We start from the raw sequence: 26645 nt of genomic DNA on the forward strand, positions 1-26645 counted from the left end.
GGGTGCATTTTTAATGTCTCTGCATTTAAAGAGTGCAGATGAGCTCCGTGTGCTCCTTTTCTCCTCCAACCGTACAGACCTTTTACATATACACACACAAACACACACATACACACACACACATATATATATGAAGGACCACACTTTTTTGCCAAATGTTGACCTTGCCGTTCAGAGCCAGAGGCCTTCAAGGTATATGCAAACACGCCAACATGGGCACCTCAAAAGAAGGCCTGCGTTTGATGTTGATGGCAGCCATTTTCAAAGCAAAAGAAAGATACCCATAGGCTTGAATTCCATCAAATACCTTTGATATATGTGTTTCTGCAGTGTTTATAATTACAAACAAGGTACATCATGATTAAAACATTGGGGGAAGAATGTGGCCAGGCTGGGTTTAACTAACAGCCATGAAGATTTCAGGTGTGTGTGTGTGTGTGTGTGTGTGTGTGTGTGTGTGTGTGTGTGTGTGTGTGTGTGTGTGTGTGTGTGTGTGTGTGTGTGAGAGAGTGTGGGTGGGTGTGTGTGTGTGTGTGAGTGTAGGGTGTAGGTGGGTGGGTGTGTGTGTGTGACACACAGAGTATTCCAGAGAATTATTTAGTTTTGAAATGTGTTTAGTAAAATTAATAATTTATCATTTAAACAGAGAAAAGTTTATACATTTGGTATATAAAGTTAACATCAATTCAACTTTTCTTAATCAGTTCTTATTTAAAAATAAATGTTATTAAAAAGGTATCTGTGGGTTAATAAGAAACACCTTGTAGAGACATGTGTGATATTTTTTTATCAAGCATCAGACATAGAATAATAATAAAAATAACTATTATTAATAATAATAATAATTAGTAGTAGTAGTAGTAGTATTAAATTATAATAAAATATAAATATATAATAATAAAATACTAAATAATAATAATAAAAATAATAAAAATAACTAGTATTATTACTAATAATAATAACAATAATAACAATTATAACAATAATAATAACAATAATTATTTTTATTATTGTTATTATTGTTGTTATTGTTATTATTATTATTATTATTATTTACTTATTAGCATTTATTTATATATATTTATTATTATTAGAATCATAATAATTATAATTATAATAATTTGTCAAATATCAAAGAAAACAAAATGCAATGTGATCCTGTAACATATATATATATATATATATATATATATATATATATATATATATATATATATATATATATATATATAACATCAGCATATGTTTTGATAGCACCAATTTTATTAAATATATATTTGACTATTTTTTATTTGTTTGTGATTGAATTGATTTTTTTTTTTGAACCGATGAATTTTATTTGTCTAAATTCATCTATTAACTTTGTGTTTTGATTCTGTTAATCTGTTAATCAGAAGCTTTGTGGAATAAAATCTAAAAAAAGAATAATAATAATCTGTCTCCATATGGGATGACGCTCGAGGTTTCAGTACCAGTATCAATACTGGGGAAAAATTTTATCATGGCACCGCTAGAATTTTTTGAATTTATTTTTTTTTTCTTCTGACACACAGCATATATAATGGACATCTACAGTAAGACTATACAAAAATTATATCTAAATATTAAATGTACTGTCACTATACAGATTAAGATGTATAGATATATACACATACAAAAATACATGTTTTATTGCATGTTTTATTTAGATTAATCAGAAGGAAATTGCTCTTTGGGAAGATTTTAATTGGTTTCCGTCCACACTTGGTCCGTTGTCAGGTAAGTGACACCTTGGAATAGTAATAACGTCAGTCAATTTAACAGGAATCCACTTCAAAGTGTCGCCAATTCAGGACATCTAAGCCATTTGGGAAACTTGGGAATAGTCTCCATCATCGTGTGGCTGGCACAGTGGGTGATTTTGTCCAGGAGCCATGTTCTGCGGAAGTCACACGTACTGTCAAATGGTCAAGGGCTGTCGTGCCGAGATTAATGAGGAAGCTCAAGGCCCTCTAGGGGGTCGAAGGAGGGGGCTAGGCGGATGGAGGAACACACACACACACACACACAGAGGCTGATTCAGTCTGGATGCCTGGAATATGCTTCATTTGACATTTAAGAAGTAATTAGCGGGAATTATGATCCGATGAGTGTTTACATAATCTCAACTGCTATCAAATGGTCTGTGACAAATAAGGACTGATTTAGAAACATGCACGTTAGTCAGCCACGAACGCTCTCCTGTTCTTCCGTTACGTAACGTCTTAAGCAGGGAATAAAAAACGGCACGGTGTCGTGTGGTAGGGAAATAATCAACAATGCAGTGGTGTGATGAAGCTCTGAAAATGACTCACTGTTACATCCCAAGCTGATTCATTTCCTTACAGTAACTGTACGTCCTGATGAGTTTTATTCCTTTGACGCTACAGCAGTTTGTCCATTGCAAGTCAGATTGTAGAACGTCCCTGAGATGAGACGTTAAAGACGCCAAAATCCTCTATAATTATAAAAAAAAAAAGCGCTGACACTGGAGACTCCTTCCCTTAGCAATAAATACACGTGTCCATATAAAAAGCTTTTTAACATAGCTACAGTACGATTGTATGTTTTTCTTTCGCCATGCGGTTCCCTGTGAATGGGTATTAGATATTGATATGAGAATTCCACAGTGCTGTGATTAGGAAATAAACATCAGGTGTTCGGGATCGTGTATCGGTGTAAAAATGTCACAGTAATCGTCATAACATGACGTCTAAACGTGACAAGTGAATGCATTGGAGCAAAACGCCTTCGCTTGTCTCTTTAGCGCTGCGCTCTTTTGATCTCTATGTGTGGTCTAAATGAAAACCCAAACAGATCCATTCCCCCAAGTTCCCTCACAGACATGAGGATCAATACACGGACATGTGGGTATTGATTAGTGTAATGGTGGCAATACTCACAAATTTGCCAAAACAAGACCTTTTTTTTCTGGAGGTGTTGGCCCTGCAGCTTGAGTGCTCTAAGGGTAATGTTTTTACAACGTCCATGGATTTTATAGACTACTGGATTATATAGTATTACGCCGTTCACTTTACAATCAAAGCTACTCGAAAACGGAACGTGGCTTATCGAGCGTTCGCCGGAGAAGGAGGTCCTGCCTAACGCTTAGTGGATAAAAAAGTTTTAATATCTGAATAATTACAGTCACACCGAATTTGAAATTTGGCTTGAAAGAGTGTTCGCTGGAAATAATATCTGAGCTATTTAAAAAAAAAAAGAGAGATAATTTCGTGTATTAAAGCAGAAAACCCACTTAGGATCTAAACTGCTGGTACTACGCAGAATATCAAATCATTCTATGCCTCAAAGATACTCTTAAAGTCCCAGCTTTTTATTAAAGCACATTAACCAGTACAGTACCTACTAGCGCATATCTAGTAACTACAGTGAAACTAATAAGAAAATTAAGAAGCTCCTGAGAGTTTAATGATGCTTTCATACTTATTAGTCTGTTTGTTAATGAATTTGATTCGTTTGCTGTTTGGCTTGGTTTGCTTTCGTTCTGCACGTAATTAAAGAAGCCAAATTAGATACAGAGAATACAGAGAAAGGTAAATAAACCTTTAGCAAGTAAGAAAAAAATATAATAATAATAATAATAATAAAAAAAAACAAATTATGTATCACATTTATAGTGATTAATTTCTTTTTTCTGTGTATTGATCCAAATCTCCAGAACACAGAAATGTCCAGAACCCACACGACATGTTTGATTCACTTCTTGCAGGTGAGTCGATTCGGAGTCAAATGGTTTTCTAGCTGCGATCAAACCATGTTTTCGTAGAGTTTAAACCACGTGGAACGGACGCCTCACGTCCGCGTAAGCGCTTAAGACAAACCTAACAGCGCTGCAGTTTAATTCAAGATCATCAAAGAAGACATTTTGGCGAATATATAAGAAAGTGTCGTCAGCAGCTGCAAAGTGGATCGCGATGCGTCGTCTGAAGAAAAGAAGAGACACAAAACAAAGTGTGCAGTCAAGTGTGCAGTCAGGCGAAGCGAAGAGAGGCTTTATAACGCAGATCTGCTAAACCGCATCATTGTTCTCAAAGCCTCATTAACATGGAGGTAACTGCGGTGCTTTTGTAGCTTCATGCATTTAGCACTTTGGCTCAGTGATAATTACTGTAGTTGCTGCAACACTGCTCTAAACACTTCAAAGTTGCACGGTTGATTTACATAATCCCCAAAAAGCCATCCATACAGAGGGAAGGGGTCTGGAGTCTTCTCTGTAATTCGTATCTGAATGTCAGTGTTGGACATCAAAGACTGACACTTAAATATACAACACAATACGCTAATGAGTGGCATTCGGGGTGTTTCATATTACAGTATATCATCTCTATTACTGTGTTGGGTAAAGATTTTTACATCAGAAATAGTGCTTAATACCATATAAGGATATATATATATATATACGTATATATATATATATATATACGTATATATATAATAGAATTAATTTTTTGGTTTGACAGAAATGTTTGTCATCAGAAGATGAACCCAAACTACTATCATATGTAGATGAATCACTGGAAGAAAACTCACACACACACACACACACATACAGTACATGCCTCGTATTTTATGTAAGACTAAACAATTGATTTTTGCGAAACATTTTAATACATCATGACTCCCTCACCCACTTTTCCCAGTAGACCCCTGGTGTGGAGTGGAACCGTGCTACGTCTTTAGCAATAATGCAAAATCAATGAGCAGAGACTGAGCTATCATCGCCTTAAATGCAAGCAGCTATTTTACTGATTTCTAATTAAATCCACAGTACTTCCAAACGTTCAAAAAAAAAAAAAAAATGGGATCCCTAGTCGATGGGAACTGAAATACATTACATTTTCTATTTTTGTGGGAACAAAATAATAAAAAACTCATATACTAAATGAAAACACATTGATTCCTTTGGCTGCTCCAAATGCTAAACAAACCGCAGTGTTTTGAAAGAGATATATATGTATGGTAATTCTTTCATTTATCTCTGAGATATGGCCAAAGAGAGAGAGAGAGAGAGAGAGAGAGAGAGAGAGAGAGAGAGAGAGAAAGAGAGAAAGAGTGAAAGAAAGAGAAAGCTCTTTTCTATTTGCAGTTCCATTAATCTCCTGAAGCTTTAAATGTATAATCCAAAGGAAGACAAAGCAAAAGTCCAGCACCCGTCACCCGGGATTAAATATTCATGCTGTATGCCTCTCTCCGCTTTTACACCGACAGCGTCCATGCTCGCTGCTCTTTGATATGGAGTCGGCTAAGGCGCTTACGTGACCGCTGGCCCGTGAACAAGGAGGACAGCGCAATCAGAAAAAGTACCAGAATCAACATGAAATAGCTGGCAATTACTGATGCTTTTTTTTTTTCACCACAGTGGGTGGAAACAAGGAGAGCGAATATAAATTCAGTGTGTTGTGGAAGAGCTCGCGGCCCTCATTCCGGGGTGGAGGGCGCAGGGAAGTAACTATACCCATAAGTGATTATGTACTCATTCCAGTTCTGTCACTTTGTGTTTACATGTCCGTCAATGACATGGCCATCAAGTCCTTTATAATTTAAACAGCATATAATTTAAACTAATGCTTTTAGAGGTCGTTATTCAGACGTTCGCTCCGAGTAGACAGAAAAAGGGGGGAAAATGCGAGAAGAAGCCGGGCTCGTGTTGATCTTTGTATATCTTGTCAAATCGTTTATCGTCCGTAGTTTGACAGCTGAAATAGCCTGAGAAGAAAAAAAAAACAACACCCAATCCCATTTAAAAGTCTGATCAAAAAAAAAAATTGGTATTGAAGCGACAAGCCTGGCACGAATGGAAGCCGGATGGTACGTACAGTATATTTACGTCTTTTAAAATAAACATGCTATCGGAATCGCAAGCTACTTATTCTTGTTAAATGTGCGCTCGCGCCATCCAGAAAGTCGCACAAACATTCGCTGGTGTATATGTAACACTGACATATTTCATTTTTCCTTTCAGAAGATGTTTACAAAGCTGAGTGGCAAAAAAAGTGAGTGTTTATCCAGCCTCCAAATATTACACAGTAGGGCACAGAGCGGGAAGTTGTCATCGTTCTAACACGTTCTCAAACCCCTGACCAGTTCTTACCACAATCTGGGGTTTTCCTGAATTCCTCCTTTTCGTTTTTTTTTTTTGTGCGTAAAGCTATCCGTCTCGCTACAGATAGAGCGCTGGGAGGAAATGAATATTTACATTGAATCAGTGTCATAATAACTATAACATAATGACACTTAAGAAAATAATTAGACATAATTCTAGCATAATTTTAGCGTTTGGATAGTTATGGAGGTTGGAATTTGTGCTAGCATGAAAAAAAATGTCCGAAATTGGAAAGTTTAAATCGACGGAAACAAATTTTGTACGTGTCAAGCTTTACTAAACTAATCACTGTGTATATTAATATACGTTATATTGCTGAAGTAATTTCTGAGCTTGACGAGAGCGCTAGCATGTGGGTTTTATAAACGCTCTCGGCTGTCAGCTAACTTTACGTTGCGTTATTGTGAAAACCTTAAAATTCAACACCAAGCTTGTAATCAGACATCTTTGGGTTTTTTTTTTCCCCTTTCTAAGATGGCAGATTGCCAAACTTTGAAGATAAACAACTGCTCAAGATGTTCATGGACCTCGATAATTGAATCTTATCCTCTCTGGAAAACATGCGGTAGTGATTTGATGACATCATTAATCAATATACAGTACATTACACGTCTCACAAGTTCTCAGGATTTGCATTACTCCGTGACACGGTGAATAAAGAGGAATATGCCTTTCAGCTTCAGGATAATGTTAATGACTGGACCTCGCAGACCTGATCACCGCTCCTTCACTTGAAGGCCTGTCATTCAGGATTTAACCGATCCTCTGAATCTAGCTCCTTTTAGCTGTAAATCCTGATATTACAGTCCTCCAGGCTTTTTTGACTGTTTTACAGACCATTTAAATAAGAGAGCAGGGTGGAAAAGTGTGTCAAGGGTCTGTAACAGATGTCTAGTGGTCTATCTGCTCTCCCTTTGGCTAATTTAGCACTATATTGAGCCTTCAGGGAGGATTGATGGTCCGAGAGGAGGGGCCTTCTTTCCTCCACACGAACAAGTCCCAGGAGGAAGCGGCCACAACTTCCAACACTTTATTACTGGTCAATTTGGAGTCTTCTTTCACTTGGGTGACATGGCTTAGGAGATGTCACAGACTGGCCAATCAATACTTGAAGCTTAGTGGGCTGAAGTGTCTGCCACCACGAATGGCAGCAGCTGCGGCCACGCTCACTCTTGACCTGTTTATCGGACGGTAATTACTTGCGAAGTGCTCAACATTTGGCTCGCTTTGACCGGACCACATTAATGAAGACAAAAGGGAGAAAAAAAAGAGTCGCAGACCTGATCGATCTCTCCGTACTCGAGCTTGGCCACTGTATTTTGTATTTTACATGCGGTGGTGATTAACAGAATAAGGATGAGGTTAAAAATGCTCATTATTTTATTCCACGATTGATCAGTGATCTGATTCTAAAACGGTAGTGAGACCTGGCAAGGACTCAGGCAGTTATAAGTTCCTTGAAAGGCAGCAATTGGGTTTAAAAAGTGGAAAGTGCGCTTCCCTCCCACAGAATGTCTAATCGACCGGCGCTATCTCCTGATATTTCTTGCCTTATTTCCTCTGAATGAAGAGGACGAGCAGGCAGCGGTTGTGTTAGGCTGCGGTTTGCCTGTGGCTCGATGTTCTTGACTTGTGGTGCAGCAAGCCGCTCAGCATGTAAGCAAGCCTAAGCCCGCTAGCTAGAGAATGTATTGATCTTATAGATTTCCTCCAAAAGATGCGATAATGATACATCATGGCCAGATTTAGCTGAACAAACTGTTAGGGAAGTGTGAAACCAATTTTGAAACATAAAGACCGGCGTGTTCCATTGTAACGCCTCGACAACAAAGAAGGTGAAGACAAAAAAATCTATAAAAGACCTTGAAATGCCTTTAGCGTTGTTGGATTTGTGGCTAATTGAAGCTTGTGTGGTATTTAAACTTCAACAACATACAGAGATGGATGTTATTACTAAGTAAGTACACGTATAACGACATGCTAATTTAGCAGCACTCATCTGAATAAAAAAAAAAATACCACTCAATACGAATCATATATAAATATTCTTTTAAATACGGAGGAAAAATTAAAACACGATCTTCTCTTTCTTTTTTTTTCCATTCTTTTAGACTGATGATCCAGCGGGAAACACGTCAAGGCGTTTTCAACCCAAATCAACACATCTGTGCTTAAAAAAAAAGAAAGAATAAGTATCATCATTTTTTTTTAATAAAATCCAGACTCTACATTCCACATTTTTTCCAGCTGATTAAAAAGTAATCACTGATTATTCAAACCCACAATCTTTTTTACATCAAGCGGAGCGTTTATTTTAATCTGGATTTTTAATTACTCGGCCAATTTTTAGAAAATATTCATCTTTTCGGTATGCAAATTTACAAGATGAAATAAAAGATGAGCGGTCCAAAAAAAGGAGAAAATAAATTAAATAAATAAATAAATAAGAGGAAAGGACTTCAGGCTAGATTTCTGGTATCTATCAGAGAAAACTGTAATTTAATGACACAGCAGATGATACGAATGAAATGTCAGAAATGGGATATTTCTACATCTGTATGTTGTAAGTTTAATACAGAATATTACAGATAGTAAACCACGAGAAGAGAAGAACTTTGTAGCTGAAATAACTCTGATGCTTATCGTGTAATTGAAATATATTCGGATTAATCCAAATGGATCAATCGTTTTTTTTTGTTTGTTTTTGTTTTTATCCACGTCTCAATTCTAGAATATATTCTGTAAGAGACGATAATTAAATGCGTCACGTCCAAAACGAGTTTTCAGGACAGGATGTCCCTGTGTTTTGCCCTCCTTCTTATTTTAATAAAAATAAATTGTTTTTTTTTTTTTTTTGCTGTATTCTTTTCCAGGACGCCGTACGCCGAGTTCAATAGCTGTAATTTTATATTTCCCCCCCCTCTGCTTATCTAAATGCTGGAAGAAGCCAGCATGCTGAGTGGTCATTTTGGTGCTGTAATGGCCAAATCAAAATAACAACATGTCTCTTCACACAAAATGACCACAGCATGACGCTGCCAGCTGAAATTAATTCCACCTTTGAGTGAAGAAGCAGGGAAACACTTCGAGTCCCTGCGATCTAGTGTAAAATATGTCTTGAATATGTAGGAGGCCTTATCTCTTGCTCGCCGCTTCTCGCCGCAATTCAATCTCCCAAAGTTCAGGATTACACTGATGGAAATGTACATCAAACAAAAACTTATATATATAGTATATATATATATATTAATATAAGTATATATATATATTAAATATATATGTATATGTGTGTGTGTGTGTGTGTGTGTGTGTGTGTGTGTGTGTGTGTATTTTTTTTTATTTTTTTTTTGGCACCAAAGCACCTCCCCAAGTCGTTGAGGGGTGAGGAGAAGGGGGTGGATTGTGACGAAAGGAAATGATGTGTAACAGCGGACTCATCGTTTTCGCTCGTGATGCCTCATAACTGAGTTTCTTGCTTTTTTTTAATTAAAAAATAATGACCTAATAATTTCACAATCAGTTCAATTCAATTTAATTCAATTCAATTCATATTTACTTGTTTAGCGCTTCTAGCGATGGACATTGTCTCAAAGCAGCTTTACAGAATGTAATACAAAAAATTGTATATTATACAAAGGTTAATATAATACAAAGATTAATATCAGACTAATATTTAAACGTGTTTGTATTTATCCCTAAACGAACGTGTCTGAGGTGACTGAGGTGACTGTGGTGAGGAAAAACTCCCTTAGATGAAAGAGGAAGAAACCTTGAGAGGAACCAGACTCAAAAGTGAACCTCATCCTCATATGGGTGACACTGGAGGGTGTGATTAATAATATACAATCCAGCAAATCCTTAACTTAAACATGTTATACAAGTGTAGGGTCATAAAAAAAGAAAAATAAAACAGAAAATGAACCACATCACAGATATGAAGCTTTTTTTTATTGAATCGAATTGAATTACGTTTTACTTTCTAAATATCCTGGTAATACAGAAGCATGTGTTAGGGCTGTACAGTGGGTTTAAACTTCAGCATGAGCCATGTGTTCCCCATAACACAGAGATCTCAAACACTCGCTCGTGTGAGTGATTTGAATCGTTTCAGAGTTTAGAAAGTCCTGCATGCCAGATTTTATTGTCTTCATGTGTGTAACAAAAGCGCGACTCACAGTAATGGATATTGTGTAGGACAACATGAGAAAAATATGAAATATTAATAAATAGCAGGGCATGATGAATTAATTTCAGCAGAAATGTAACTAAATAGACAACAGCATGCTGGTCTGAATAATAATATTCAACATCCAGCTAAATCCATCCAACACAAACTAACCGCCTTTTTATGGTTAATATTCATTTACAGATTTTTAGATTTATTAATGAAGCGATTTCATAAAGAATTAAAAAGCTTCTACTGTCCTGAACGTGCGCAGAACCACGGTCTTGTCACAGCCACTTGACGTCTCTATTCAACGTGTAATGTTGTAAATAATTGCAGACAATTAGCATCTTATTAATGAGGCTGAAACAAAAGGCCAGCTCCCCTGGCACACTTTTTTTTTTCTCAGCTCGACAGAAAACAAAACCTTCGCCGCTGTTGACAACACGCCATCTGTCTCCAAATCCACAGGCAAAGAGCAGCCACGCTCTGCGCTAATATGACATGTTGAAACATTAATCGCCCCCTTGGGCCAACATAATTACTACTCTATGTTAATCACCTAACAATTAGCAGCCATCAGTTCCGAGGGGCAATCAACGAATTAACTGGAGAGATTCTCGTGCATGTTCGCTGCCATTCTGCACGTTCGGAAGCGACCTAGGCCTTTAGACTGACACCTTCTGTGCGCACCAGAATAACTCATTTGCACTTGTACCAATTAGGCGCTTAAATAATCCCTCAGTGATTTGGAGGGCTCTTTCACGTATTTTCTAACTTTGATTTTTTTTCCTCCGCCGTTCCTCTTTATTCTGAATTTATAATCCACTGCTAGATTTGAACATATGCTTTAATCCTTTCAATATTTAAATCATATTTATATGTCAAATAAATAAATAAATAAATAACAGTGATCTGCATTAAGGATAATTGTCTTCCTACTTTCCATTACGCTTATAAAATTTGAAAAGCACAGTATATATATGTATATATATATATATATATATACATATATATATATATATATATATATATATATATATATACATATATATACACATGAAATAATAATATGTTTATAATGATTTTTAAATGAAATGATTGGCACACGTCTGTAAGTTTCGTCGTGTCGTGGCGTGACGGTGTCATTTTCTGACAAAATCTCAACACAAGCTACTATTTCATATTAAAAACCCTTCGAATTCCATCTTCGTCCTTGGCTAATCCGAAGCTTTATTCCTTCGTAATTTTTTATATTGCTGGAGATATTACGGTGTGGATGGCCTGGTGCCTGTACCGCTAGAAATAAAATGCGAGCCGTATTATGAGTCCGAGGGCTGGCGTGAGGTATGAGAGCTGTACGTCACTGAGATACTCTGAATGCATGAACCGAGTGATGAATTCTCGTTCAGGACGCCGGAGCATACATATTTATGTCCGGACACCTTTTTTTCCCCCCGATCCGTCTGAATAATCAGGGGACGGTTGACAGTCAGGTGCCGGGTTTGACCGGGGGCGAGGGTCCGATTTAAATGTCAACCTCGGCATCACCAAAAACTACCCATGGCAATTACTGGATGGTTTAATGGCTTTGCTGTCTTGTTCTTAATTTGCTGAAATGGCAAAATCAATAGCTGCAGTTGTAGTCACAGCTTCTTGTTTTACTGCTTTTAGATAAAGTCTAAAGAGAAGACAATCTTCACTTCCAATTTGCAATGTTCAGCATCAGGGCGGCTCTTATCAGCAGGGCTTAAAAAAGCAGCTGTCTGAACTAACCGGCATGTCGCTCAGGCTGAGATGACCAACATGCTGCTGCTGCTGCTGCTGTGGCTTCAACACCACCAAAAAGGAAAATGAGACGGAATAGAAAACATAAGTGTTTGTCTACGTGAAATATATTTATTTTTAAAAATATCGAATGTCACAGAAACTGCTGAATAGATACAGAGACCGACCTGAAAATAAAAGATAAAGGCTAAACCCTTAACCTGGTCATGTATGGAGTGTGTGTGTGTGTGTGTGTTCAGCCTCCTGTGTGACCAACTCTGTCTCAGCTGTTTTCAGTTCAAACACAACCCAAAAGGTTACATATATGAAAAGAGCACTGAGACCTTGAATCCTTTAAAAGACAATTCTGTGTTCATCCCACAACTATTTAACACCGGTGTCTCTGCATTTATGCAAATGAATCTGTTGTGAAGTGTGTTCATTTAGCTTCCTTTTTTGTTTGTTTGTTTGTTTGTTTGTTTTTTACAGAAGCTCTCAGATGCTGTTTCTCAGCATGTGGCCTGTTAATCCATCTTAAAGCCTCCTCTCTATAATCTCCCTCTTTCATTAGCCAAGATGACCACAGAATGGCACCTTTATTGCTTTTCACTTTCTAATTGCATGTTGATCATATAGAAGATTGTGTGTGTTTGTTTGTGTGTGTGTGTGTGTGTGTGTGTGTGTGTGTGTGTGTGTTTGGAGATTTAAACTGGAATAAGGACACTTTGTAATTGCAAAAATAATTTGACATGTTCCAGACCAGATTAAAGAAAATTTAATCTGGATATTAAGAACATTAAATGTCAAAGTTAAGGGTCAGAGATGAGAAAAAAAAAAAAGAAGAAAAAAAAGAAAAAATAGAAATGGGTTTAAGAGGAGGGGGAAAAAATAGATGCTTGGTCTGTTTGGGATTTCTAAACGATTCCTACATCGACGTCCTCGTCACGCAATACAATAAGTAGATCTGCAGACGTATATTTATATAAAATAGTCGGGATTTTTACATTGTCGCATAGCAAAAAGTGACATAAATTCAAATGTATACACACACACACACACACACACCGCAGAATATTTACGACCTTAAATCATAACCGCACTTCATGATAATGCAAATAGTTCAAGAAGAGCATCAAACTCGTCTCGTACTCTTTAATATTTTATAAATGTGCATGAAAGAATGCCTTGTTTACAATTTCCCATCTTAATATAAATGTTCAACAATAAGTCTCTTCCACACCTATTTTTTTTTCCCCCACTTCATCTTGAAAGAATGCTCTGGCAAACACTGCCACCCACTGGCAGAGGAAAGAAAATGTAAACTAAGAGCATTGCAAATTCAAAACATACAAGGAAGCATGCAAATGGCCTTCGTGTTAAGTAATACCTCCCTCCAGGCGCAGACATGACATGCAGATGAAAAAAATAAAAAATAAAACAGAAACAAGATTGAAGACGAGGAGCTTCGAGAGAGATTCGTTCTGCGGAGATCAAACAGAGATCGAACAAGACCGTCCATTCCACATGAAGCATGTTTATGAGCGGTTCATATTCATTCTCAAAGACCATGAAAGCCAAATACAAGTGTAAATGTATACACTCCTGTCATATGGAAGCAGTTTAGGGATGAATGGGTTTAGTAATATTTTAGGAATAATGAAAGGATTATTGCAAAAACTAGCAGACGAGTGCAAATGTGTCACTCCACCCTGACTCCATGATTACACTTAAGCCCCTGTAGTTAGGTGTTTTGAATTTCCATATTAACACACTCTCACTCTCTCTCACACACACACATATATATACACACACACACACACACACACACATTTAAAGAGGGAACAGTGGGGTGAACGGCCAAAATGTTGGCTGCACCTTTTATTAAAGCGTATGAAAGACTCTGAAGGAAACACACACCCTGTTTTCATTAGCCACATGTCATCCAAAGAAAGAGAGAGAGAGAGAGAGAGAGAGAGAGAGAGAGAGAAAGAGAGAGAGAGAAGACACTAGTTTTCTTTCCATTTTACCTTTGCATCTCATATTACCACATGCAGCTGGGCATCAAAGCTACAGAAAGCCTGGTGTTGTTTTATACACACACACACACACACACACACACACACACACACACACACACACATTTTTAAACATTTCTTGTATTTGTATTAGGCTCAAAATGTTCACAGAATAAAAAAGCGTGTCGTCCTTTTAAAACACTGCTCATATGATAAAGAAACTTTTTTTTTCTTCACATTTTTATATTTGTGTTTATTTATTTTGAACACTGCTCTTCGATATTTCTGTCTCGTTTATCCGTAACCTAATTAAGAGCCGATATTTCACATTCCTGTCTGATAATAAACAGTTATTTTGTGTATTTTCATGCCATCTGTTTTCTCTCAGCCGATTTGTACATGTCCCTCGGTTTGACTAAACAAAGACGCTTCTTGAATTTTTGGTTCGTGCAAAAACAAATCCAGATGTTTTTTTGGGGGGGTTTTCCTCCTGAGAGGGGTAAAAGAGAAAGCAATCTGCACGTGCGTACATCATAACATTTTGATTTGGGAACTTATACATCAAGAGAATTTCTGTGCGTACATCACTACACAATGAAGGCCACGATGAATATATAGATAAATACATATGCATATTATTGTAAATAAGATAATGATTGACTTCCATATTGATGTAGAAATATTCATCCCTGATAATCACACATCACACACACACACACACACACATATTATAATTTATAATATTATATATATATATATATATATATATATATATATATATATATATATATATATATATATATCAATCATGATGATAATATATGATAATATATATATTATCAATCATTATTGTCCCTGTTCTCAGTGCAAATCCACAATTCAACACATTAACATCGGTGGTACATTAAACGAAAGCACAGAGAGCAGTGAAAATGTGCATATTATCTGCCGTGTGTTTGTTAAAACCGCCGTGAACCAGGTTTATTACTATGCAGAAGCCTCTGTAAAAACCCCTCTGCTGGAGATTTAGACCCACCGCCGCCCTAAAACACACGTCATCACACCATTGGAGCCCCCGACTGCAAATTGCATCCCTTAATGATCACTGGACTGCATTTGTCTGGCGCATCACTCTTCCCCCCTCATGCAAATGCGAGTCCAGTCCTGCCTGACCAATAGGCGAGCGTGATGAAGCAATCCTGCCCTGCGCGTGATTAAAGATGATGGATCTCCTTGGCTGATAAAAAAAAAAAAAAAAAAAAAGCCTGGCGTAAATTTGCACACCTTAAAACGTCAGCCCGTATGACACGTTCACACGTATAAAAGAGAGAGAGAGAGAAAGCGGGAGAGAGAATTAACGCGGCAGGATTAAGCCGAAGGGAATAACGGGGCGTCTCTTTAAAGCGCGCTCCGACTCCTGTATATTACAGCAGCCCCGTTCCCCCCGAGAGCCAAATACTGTGCTAGAACAAGACATCCCTCATCAGGAACAGCACAGAATTACAAGTGCGTGGAATTACCAGCCAGCTCTCCCCTGTCATGTCACGCCACTGAGTTCAGGATAGCCTGGGATGGAACGATGAGACGCAAATGAAAAGATTCCCTCGAACCTCAAAATGACGATGGCGATGAGATTTGAGACAATGAGACTCATATGTATGATATGATTCATGCAGCGATGGTCGGAAGTCGACTGACAAATGACGACAAGACATTCAGAGATATATTTACCAGTGTTTCGGTCCTCTCAACCGCCCTATTCACTGGGTGTGTTGAGTGTGAGCGAGTGTGTGTGTGTATATATGTGTGCGAGTGTGAGGTTGAGCTAGTCTCCTCTTGGACCACTAAAGCAGAAGGGGGATAAGATGGTGGGGTGTGTGGAGTGTGTGGGGTGTGTATGTGTATGTGTGTGTGCATGTGTGTGTACACAGCCGTGGCCCCCGAGACGCGTGACCCACGGTGATAGTCGGGAGCCGTTTGGTGACCTCCTGCCAGGAGTTCCCTCCCCACACACACACACACACACACACACACACACACACACACACACACACACGGTGATTAATTCCCCCTACCCTTCACACACACTGTGGGCTCAGAGACGTGTGCCTCCACATTCTGCACCCCCCCTTAACATACCCCTTCACTACAACAAATACACACACACACACACAGTGGCAAGCACACAATACCTCTCTACTGATGCACAAAAAACAGCTGTCTATTACAAAACATGCAAAACACACACACACACACACACACACACACACACACACACACAAAGGGTGTATACATGACAATATTCTTGCTATTGTAAACTGACATTAATTCTAAAAGGTACCACTAATCAATTAGCATTATTAACATCATTAATGGTATAAAACTTTTAGCTAACAAAGCAATTGATGCTAAATAAAAAAAAAAAACCATGGCTAACTGATTGAACTTTAAATCGGTTAACCTTAGCTCTTGGTGTTTGGTTTATTCTGTTATCTAAACCTCAGTGACAAGTCGTGATGCAGTTTATGTTTCATCTGATCGATATTTCTTTTGAGTCATACAGTATGAATGTATTAGAGTTTACCTGGTTAAAGTTCAAGCACAATCAAATAGTGTTCATTTAAATACCATGGCATGGCTTTTGCGTCATGTCTGTTAACACTATGTTGACTATTTTCGTTATCTGTTCCTAATTTCTAACACCTGTGTTGTGTGACAAAAATAAATTCAACTCCATCAGGGCAGAAGCTACAAGGAAAGCGGAAGTGAACGTATTCCGTCGCTCGGGTGAAAAGGTTCGCTAAAGCCTCCATCGCGTTCGATGAAATCCATCGTTTTTTTTTTTTCTCTACACCTTTTCACATATATTTTCTCTTGATTTTCTCCCTCACAAAATCTTTCTCTTTCCTGCAGCTACAGCACACCGAGGCAGCATCACCATTTCCATTTTCTGACAGAACGAATTACCATTCGTCCACTGATTATGTGATGGACGGCAAAATTTGGGAGTGCGAAATGTAAAAATCCCCCCATCTACACCCCCCCTTCCCCTCTCTCTCTCTCTCTCTCTCTCTCTCTCTCTCTCTCATCCCGACACCATGACAGAAAACTGGTCATCAGCAGGACGGAGTGAAGAGAGCAATCTAGTATCTGGGGATGTGAATTTGTGATCAGGGGTGAGGAGGCTTTACGGTAATCCCATTGGACAGCGTGCTCTGATGAACACTATGACTCGGGGGGCCCTGTAAAGGTGGCGTCTCACAAGCACAGGCGTTCTGACCATAATTTAAAGCCCCACTTGCCGAGGCTGGGCCAAGAGCGCCAACAAGCAGCAATTTGCCTTCCGGAGCGACTATGCAGATTATTTGAACCTGTATTACCCTATCGACCTCCCTTTTCCCTCACGCTGTTTGTGTTATTTAAATTGCCGTGCTGTCAAACGTGCATGCAGGACGGAGCGACGCACTGTTTAACAAACATTTCTTAACACTCTCCCTCAGGCCAACACTTCTTATTGAAGTTAGATTTGTCACGCAACTCATTAACTTAAAAAAAAAAAAAAAACAAGAAATAAAAGGAGAAAAAAATAAATCTAATTCTGCTATTTTACACCTGACTTTTTTTTGACGTCCCATTGAGACACGCCGTAGTTTTTCTACAATATTCTTTTATTATTGAAGCGAATACAAAAAGCAGGAAGCAGAAATATAAAAAGCAGAGCTATAAAACCGATGGTTTCATGTATTAATTATCATTTTGATCATGGAAAAAAATAAAATGAAATAAAAATAGCTATTATTATGTAGAATTATTGCTCCGCATTTAATACAATTTAAATAAAATGGATCATTTTCTGGTTCGGTTTTTGGCAATAGTTCACAAATAAGCCAAATTGCTTGGTGCCCAGTTCTTGTAATTTGTTTTAGTGTTAGAGTCCAGCTCGTGGTGAGGAGAGGCAGTGATAGCCGAGGGACTCGCTGAGTACACAACAGAGCAATGCAGTTGGCTGTTAGCCCAAGGCAGACACAGCACATTCTTATAAAGGTCATGAATGTGGGCCATGTGGTCACATGGCCAAACGAACTTTGTAAATGTTATTGTACATGATGACCTGGGAGAAGTAAGGTGCGCTCCAAGGACCTCAGGAGGCACTGAGGTGTCTGTGATGGGGGCGAGCCGTAACGTTAACGCTCGCCTCACATGATATGTGGGTCAACTTGGCGGAGGTGAAATGCCAAGACCTAAAATCGCTTTGGATCTATTTGCGGCGTGTACATTTTTTTTTTCCCCGCAAGTTAATGAAATTTCATTTCAGAGTAAGTTCGCTACAAGGAAGCAAAGCTTCATTGGCTTCTGTAATGGTGTAGGCTGTACAGTTTAGAAAGTTTTGCCAGGAATGAAAAGACACGCTCTGGTATCAATCTATAAGTTCACATCTTTCTGAAAACATGTCAAATACAATCCAAAGACTTGCGAGAACCGAACCGTTACATAGTGCACAATTTGTGGACTAAGAATAATTTCTAGGAGTTCTACAAGCATCGCTGTGTATTTTAAAAATGTAGCGATAAACAAGAAAGTAGTAGAAATGCAACGATTAATAAAGGGGACTGTATTCAACGATAAAGTTGTCGTTATTACTTGCAAAGGCACTTTCATTTATTTACAGGACAGATGTATTTACATTATTTTTATTACTGTTTACAACCTTACTGACTAGAGGCTCCTTCTGTAAATGTTAAATCTGTTTAAGTGAAGCGACTGCCACACAAGTCCCTGTATATACACGGTTACTATAAATATATTCATATAAAGGCACTGATGTAAACCTGTGTTTTAAAGGTGCACTAGTGTCAGAAATCAATCAGAATCAAGGAATATATCGAGCTCTGGTCTACAACTGAGGTTAATTCGAATGCCTCCTGGTCATTCAGCACATTTGAACAACATTCATTTTTAATTCACTGGCAATTTGAATGATGCCTATTGTGGAAAAAATAAAAATTTAGCATTTTACATTTTTAAGGTGCCTTGAAACCTGAAAGCGTAAAGGATTTTGTGAGATCCTCGAGAACTGCAAGCAGAGGTGTGATAAAAAGAGGACCGAAGGCAGTCAAATCAGTGCAAGTGCATTTATTCACGAGTGTTACGAAGGCTTCTGAATATTAACAGCACTCTCATTGTAACTGTGTGAATAAAGTATTCCTGAACTCCTTATTAAATAAAAACGTATGTATTCTTACTGGCTGTTTTAATCAAAACTGGGTGACGTTTGCATATTTATGCATTTCTTTCGGGTCGGGTGAAATAACTCGTTATGTTGTCAGGAGCCAGGTATGGAGATGTCACCCGTACAGGAGACGCGACGAGGACCAATCAGACGTCACCGGTCCCCTGTGCGGCATCCACATAAGTACAAGTCGGTGATTTACTATATGGGAAAGAATTGCTCTCGATCTTCATGATGCAGAGGAAGCAATATTGGAGGAGGTTAAGGAAATGAGATTAAGGAGAAGACCGCATCAGCGCGAGCTCGGGACAGACAGATGCATTAGACTGATGAAAGTGTGGCTGCTGATCAGAGTTTGGAGATGAACACTTGTTAAAAAAAAAGCAGACTAGAAAGATAAAAATTGAGAAAACGAGAAATGACAGCATCTGTGGTGTAATGAAAGCGCATTGTGTTGGGCTAGATTGTATGGAGGCACCTAATCAGATCTGGGAGGGTAGAAGGGTGCCGGTGTCATTCGGCGGGGCTTTTTCTGCTATTGTCGTGATGGAGCGGCCTTCAGTCGGAGGCCTACGCTGGATGATGAGTGTCTCGCACGTGAGGGGTGAGGGGAAGTTCATGCGCACAAATGAAGTCCATTTCTGAAGTGTGCGATGAGAGAGGAACACTGCCAGTGTTTTCAATTTACAGCTCAGCCAGAGGAACGCGTGTCTGGGAAAAGAAAAGGAGGGAAAAGGGGAAAAAAAATCATGCAGCCAACAAAGCTTCCTGCAGAGGTGGCCCGAAACACACAAAGAATGTGCTGGTACATCACCAGGAATGTGCCAAGATGAATTGTCGGTTTGGACTCTCTCTTTCAAATACATTAGTCAAATTTTGTGGCCAGAAAGCGTTTCTTTAAAAGTACACACGCTCACTGAAAAAACATCTCTGTGAAATGTTGGACACCGATTCCCTCCCAAAATCTCAAGGCTGGTAGCGCCACAGGACATACTGTTGGGTTCCTGTTTATTTGCTGATTTGAGACGCGAGCCAAGGCCGGGTCACATTGCAGCCTCTTCGTCCCGCCACACCACTGCCTCAAATTACCACAGGCATCCATGCAGCCAAGTCTAAAATAACCAATATCACCTCATTATCCTGTAGGTGAGCAGAAATATGATTGGTGGCAAATTAAGCTGTTACATCTCTGCCACGCTGAAATATGGGGCGCAAATAAATGCAGCGGGGGAAAGTTACTGCAGGCTTTGACTTTATCAGGGAGCCATGCTGGGCTTCCAATCTCCCGCTGCCAGTTATTTACCTCCTGAGCACACACACTGCAGCACTCAAGCAACGAGGGACTATCTGTCCCGGAGACATGCCCCACGGTACGGTACGCGAATACACAACGTGGTTTAAAGTCGCCTTGCGTCCTCCCGCACGCAAACGGTCTTAAAAGAGCCGAATTCAACGTGCGCCTGAATGTGAAATTAGTGTCGCTGCTCATTTACATGTGGAGAAAGTAACACACGGTGTGTACAGTACAGCACTGACATCCTGCTCACAACAAGCATAAATGTGTGTTCTCTTGTTTCGAGGATCGTGCATGATATAAAGATATATAGATATATTTCATACTGATTCACTTCTCTGAATATCATTAGTACCATCAGGTGTCAGGACTTTCATAACATCGTTGCTGTTACTGTAACAAATAACTTGATTAAATCAATTTTTCTACTAAATGTTGGATTTCTTCATATCGCCTTTTCAAACACATATTTTGTTTGAAACAAATGTTAGATTTAAAAACATCCCTAGACTGTTTTCTTGGCATCTTACTAGCAAAACCAAAATTAAATGCTGTGCTGTGTGTCATGATAATGTCGTTTTTTTTCCCCACACGGTATTTATTAGTTATTAACACCCACTCCTATGACATGAGCATGCTTAGAGTGGATCTTTCAACCATTAGAAAAGGGTTCTTCATGAGGTTCTTTGTATATATTTAGAGTTCCTAGCCTTTTAAAACCGTTCCAGTTTCGAAACTAGGAAAAACTCTTTTTCTAAGAGGGTAGGCTTTGCGCCAATTCGATTAAATTCTGAATATAATAAAAAGATTTGTTTCATATTTGTGGGAGGGAAAGTTCCAGATGATTTCTATCATTTTCAACTTTAATTTAAAATATTTCTAAGCGTGTGTGTTTATATACTGAAACCATTGTAGTCTTTAGGATGACTGTATCTGTGCTGAATCGATGACATCGTGCCAGATCTTAATAAACGGTTCACATTAAATGGACAAACTATAAAAGCTGTTCATATAGAGGCCATAAACATATCCAATCAAGACATCATAAATCTAGTAAATGTTGTAAAGGAGGTTGGCTTTATGATCGAGCGTCCTAACAAAGAGGGCAGGATCCACGCTCTGGTCCTAGAACATGTCCTTCCTCTGGCCTTGTTTACTAGGAGGATAATGAGAGAAGTATTATTCCACATAGACTACTAATAATTGAGATGTCCTCTGCAAATGTTATTTATTAGTGGCCGTAATGAGACATCTATTATTCCAGCCTGGCAGAAGCTAATGGGCCTAAATCCATTTACTCTAACTGTACAGGACAAAAAGCATGCAGGAGTGCAATTTTTTAAGCACGTGAAACTATTTCCAACAAATGGCTTCCATCACTAACCAGGATGGAATATGACTGTAAGCAAATTATTAGAATAAACTGTCTGGTTTCTTTAGCTCTTTAGCGCTGCTCTTATTAACATGACAAGACTCAGAGGTGGTAAAGTGCAAATAATTCACCATTAACTCCACACACACCCGATCAAATTCTTTATGTTGGGACTCGTGCAAGAGCTCTTTTGTGACCATGTAATTAAATTCGCATTATTATTTATGTGTACATTTTGCACGTCATTTAAATCTCTGAAACGCTTCTTTTAGCCAAAAGTGATTTTCTACACTTGACTTCCTGTTATAATCAAGGTCTTTCTAACCTGATAACTGAAGGTCATGCCTCAGTGAATAATTCAGAAACTGCGGCAGCATAGAAAGAGCTAATCTTATATTGGGAGTCGTAAAGGATATTAGGGAAGAATTTCAAAAAGTGACACATCTAATAGAAAAAGATTACTTCGGGCTACACCAATTTGATTTGAATTGAATACATATTACAAGTGCTTTCTTCCGCGTCTGTCTGGACAATGCAAGAATGCGAGGTGTCGACAAAGGCCGAATGCATTCGCTCCCTCGTCTGCCCTGCTTCTTTTTTAGAACCTTGCATGTAGAAAACAAGTCCAAGGAAATTTGACGAGCCGGAGCAGGAACACAAGGTTCCAGGCTCTACACTTAAAAAGCTCTTTGTCTTTTTCCAAAAGCTGCAGTGAATTAATCAAGAATGATATGCCTCAGGTGGAAAAAAGGGGAGGCGTAATAAATAACTAATTAATTGAATGAATGAATGAATGAATGAATGAATGAATGAATGACTGAACAAACAGGTGAATGCCGGCCCATGAGAAATATCTGTTGATCTGGTCAGGAAATAATGCATAAAGTTGTATGAGAAAAAAGATGGGACATAATCTTTACTCTTTATCTCAGGCTGAACGGCAGGATGGACTTTGACCAGACAGACGCTATTCATTTTAACTTTACTTTTATACCGGTAGCTCGAGTGTGAGTGTCCTGAGAACGAAGGTAATCAAATATTAACCGTAATTCCAAATCTAAAATCTTATTTAACCGTATCGTATAAAAAATGCACATTTTCAAGATCAATTTTTAACTTCCTGGAATGTTATAAAAAAAGAAACAAATTTGGAAACTCAGTAGGAGAGCAACGACAAAACTCGCAGAGATTCACTTCTGCATAACAAAAGATCAGATTTATGAAGGCCGAAGGTTTAAATTCTCAACCAACAAAGAGAATAATCCAAATGACCAAGTCACTATGGGCCTCTAGTGACACCAGCAGGCAGCAGAGGAGCACAGCAAGAGCTCAACACAATAGACATTAAATTTAAAAATTGTAATATTTCTACAATGGAAAATAAACAAGCTTTATAATATGAAGGAAATCAAATCCAAAACCAAATCCTTTGCTCCAAGAGAAATCATCAAAACATCATCAATGTCAAAATCAGATTTGATTAAAGTCCAAACGTTGCTCGTCGAATTCAGACATGAAAAGCTTTTTAAATAGTCACTGAAATGTACGCAGTCTCCCCGATCTTGATGTGTAAACCCTCTGCTGAAGGAGAAAATAAAATTCGCCCTATTCACCTTATAGATCATATGGATTACAGTCACGGTGATGAAAGTCGAGGCACGGAGGGTGTCAAGTTGGTACAAAAAAGGGGAAAAAGAAGGGATATGCTTATTCTAGCCACTCCAGTTTGCTCACAGACAGCTTATCAAGGCTTAATACCACATCGTCACACGAAGCTGCATGCTTGAAATGAGATGTGTGCCTCGAATACTAAGACTACGTTTTGTGTACCAATAAGAGCCACGGTGTACTGGGCAGCTCTTCATTAAAAGAGCACTGGATGCTCAGCTCTTTCCCATGTTGAGCTTTGTAGTTTAACCCCACGCAAGCTGCTACTCCATTATGGAGTGACTGGTGGGGTTTGCTGTGTTTATTTTACCCCTGCTCGGTCTTCCTAGCAGCTCTGCTACACCGTAATAGCTCCGGTGCCGCTCACTGCGTCACTTTCATATTTGTGATACGTAATTTGTTTTCCAGCAGGAAACATGATACAAACCTGAAACAAACTGTAGCTTAAAATAAGCCTTTTTGGGAACCACAAACCTTCCTTCCTATTACGATGATGTCTTTGTGGCGTCTCTTTCTGATTAGAGTCTAACAAATGCACGGGATATAATTCTTTCAACCAGTTCATTTTAACTAGTAGTAGCAACTGGAACTCTGGAGCACAAATCCTGACACCATGCCATACATCACTATGTAGTCTGATGTATCTGATTCAGAGTCATTGACTCTGTGTCATGTTGGAAAATAAGATCGATTCAGTTAAGACACACCGAGCGTTGCCGTGAAAAATATTATATATCAGCACCATTTCCATATTAACGACTCTTTATCATTGAGGAAAAGGAAAAAATCCTGCTACTGTTTTTCTAGCACTGTTAACAAACCTTAATATTGTGCTTGAACTGTATAGTGAAATATACTGTATAGTGGAAATAGCTTCATTTAGCATATTTTGCATTGCTTTGTATGTCATGTTTATCTGTTGCATACAAAACCAAGCCTTACTGAGCATAATAAGAGAATGTGTGTACTGAACACGGTTACTTTACTTGTCATTTCCAAAATTTAAACATATTACATATTACCGGAGCAGAGTTTACAATATACTACAGTATTATTAGTGTTGTAATTAAATTAGTTCCTTAAACACTGGATAATCAGTGGGTTTCAGTTAATATGAGGTATTGGGTCATAAATATTTACACTTAACATTCTGCTTCTGGAGTTTATTAGAAACCCATTTAAACCGAAAGCTTTATGAAATCTGAGAATCTAAAGCAAACCCAAGATGTGCTACTGTATAATATAAGAACATGGATCATTTTTTTTGTAATAAACCTCAATCCATCCATGCTTTGCATCTTAAAGCATATTATCCAGTAACTCCGCTAAAACAAACAGTGTGTAAGGGTGTGTAAGTAAGACTGAGGAATCTGAGATGCTGAGTTTAAGCTGTTAAGTTAGAATTAACTAATGCAAAGAAACACAATACATATTTGTATTCCTTCATGTATGCATGCAAATCCTGATTATAGATCAACGCTCTGAAACCTCATCTGCTCTCTTAATCCTACAGCATAGCTCTTAACCTCACCTCGCACCCCTCCCCAAAAACTGCATATCCATACTTATTTATGTTTATATCCCTGTTGGAAAAAAAACAGCTTAGACCAGCATGAATTTCGTGCTCGTCTAAGCTGTTTTTTTTTTTTTCAGCAGGGATATAGACATAAATAAGGAGGTTATTTGGATGTATGTATATACAGACAGGTGACAAATTAAAGGAAAAACGGCTGACTGTGTTATATGTCGAAGGACATTTTTTCTGCTGTTAAAGGTTTGAGTCGAATTATCCTTGTAGCAGGAAAGGTCAGTGCAAATGAATAAAAATAAAAAAAGTTCTTCTGCGTGATCACCTTTATCCGACGGTGAAATGTTTCTATCCCGTCGGGTTTGGTCTCTTCCAGGATGACTCTGCCCTTATCCACAGGGTAAGAGGATTCACCGATGAGAATGAAAACGATGTGAAAGGTCTTCAAGTCATCAGATCTCACCCAACTGAACACCTACGAGAGATTTTGTAGAGACGTGTGAGACTGCGCTCTGTAACACCATCTGCACCAAGACTGTTCATTGCTCCCTTATAGTTTCACAGACTCTTCAATGACACGATAATCTGAAGATGTTCTGGAGGCTTGTGTCACTTTACAAAAACATGATGTTAGTTTTGGCGTTAATTTGTCACTCACCTTTGTGTATGTGTACTTTTTCATTCATTCAGTGATGCAAAACACATCAAACTTAACACTCGGTGGGTTATTATTATTATTATTATTATTATTATATAAGTAATAATTTAGGCTTTATTAATTATTCATGTTATAAATTTGTATAATTTATATAGCAGTATAATCAGATCTTATATTATTTCATTGTTACTCTAATGTGCACAATAAAATATTTTGTTTGGGTGTTGTTTTTTTAATAAAACCCTATTACGTAGAAAAAATTCTATATTGTGTATAATGCATTTACTTTAATATTATTATAATTGTTTTTATTTTAATGTTGTGTTTTTGTATGTTTGTTTGCTTTCCTTCTCGAAATCTCCTTTAGCTTCATCTTATTATCATGTCATTGCCATATAAAACATTTACTGATTTATTGTCCGAGAAAATTTATATATATATATATATATATATATATATAGCCATATATACATATATGGCTATTTTGCAGTGTGTTATTTTTGAAAAAGGTACACAAACTTACCTGGAAACACCTGAGCACTTCTCCTGATGTACACCAGGTGGCGTTTGCTAAAAGTTTGAATATTTACATTTGGAAAAAAGTTTATAAATTTAATACACTATCCACAGATAAATCTTACTATACTAGTTATTAAAGCCGTCTTCGATCAAAAGAAAATCAATGTAAGATTTATAGATTTATTTCTTGACGTTTTCCTCAGTTTTAGTTTCCAGCTAGTCGATAAAATAATTAAAAAAACGCTCACGTGGACAAGTACAGACTTGTCGCGTGCTGCTTTTGGTCA

At 38.0% G+C, this 26645-nt stretch overlaps 1 long non-coding RNA gene across 1 annotated transcript; it reads right to left on the minus strand.

The window, feature by feature from the left end:
* Positions 1-1712: 1712 nt before the first annotated feature.
* LOC132840564 (uncharacterized) lies at positions 1713-26566 on the minus strand. The gene is made up of 3 exons (XR_009647816.1): positions 26363-26566; positions 25507-25656; positions 1713-1991 (listed from the first exon to the last, which is right to left on the minus strand). It is a non-coding gene; the product is annotated as an uncharacterized LOC132840564 (long non-coding RNA).
* Positions 26567-26645: the final 79 nt, after the last annotated feature.

This window comes from Tachysurus vachellii, chromosome 25 (genome assembly GCF_030014155.1).
Source record: "Tachysurus vachellii isolate PV-2020 chromosome 25, HZAU_Pvac_v1, whole genome shotgun sequence".
Taxonomy (NCBI): Eukaryota; Metazoa; Chordata; class Actinopteri; order Siluriformes; family Bagridae; genus Tachysurus; species Tachysurus vachellii.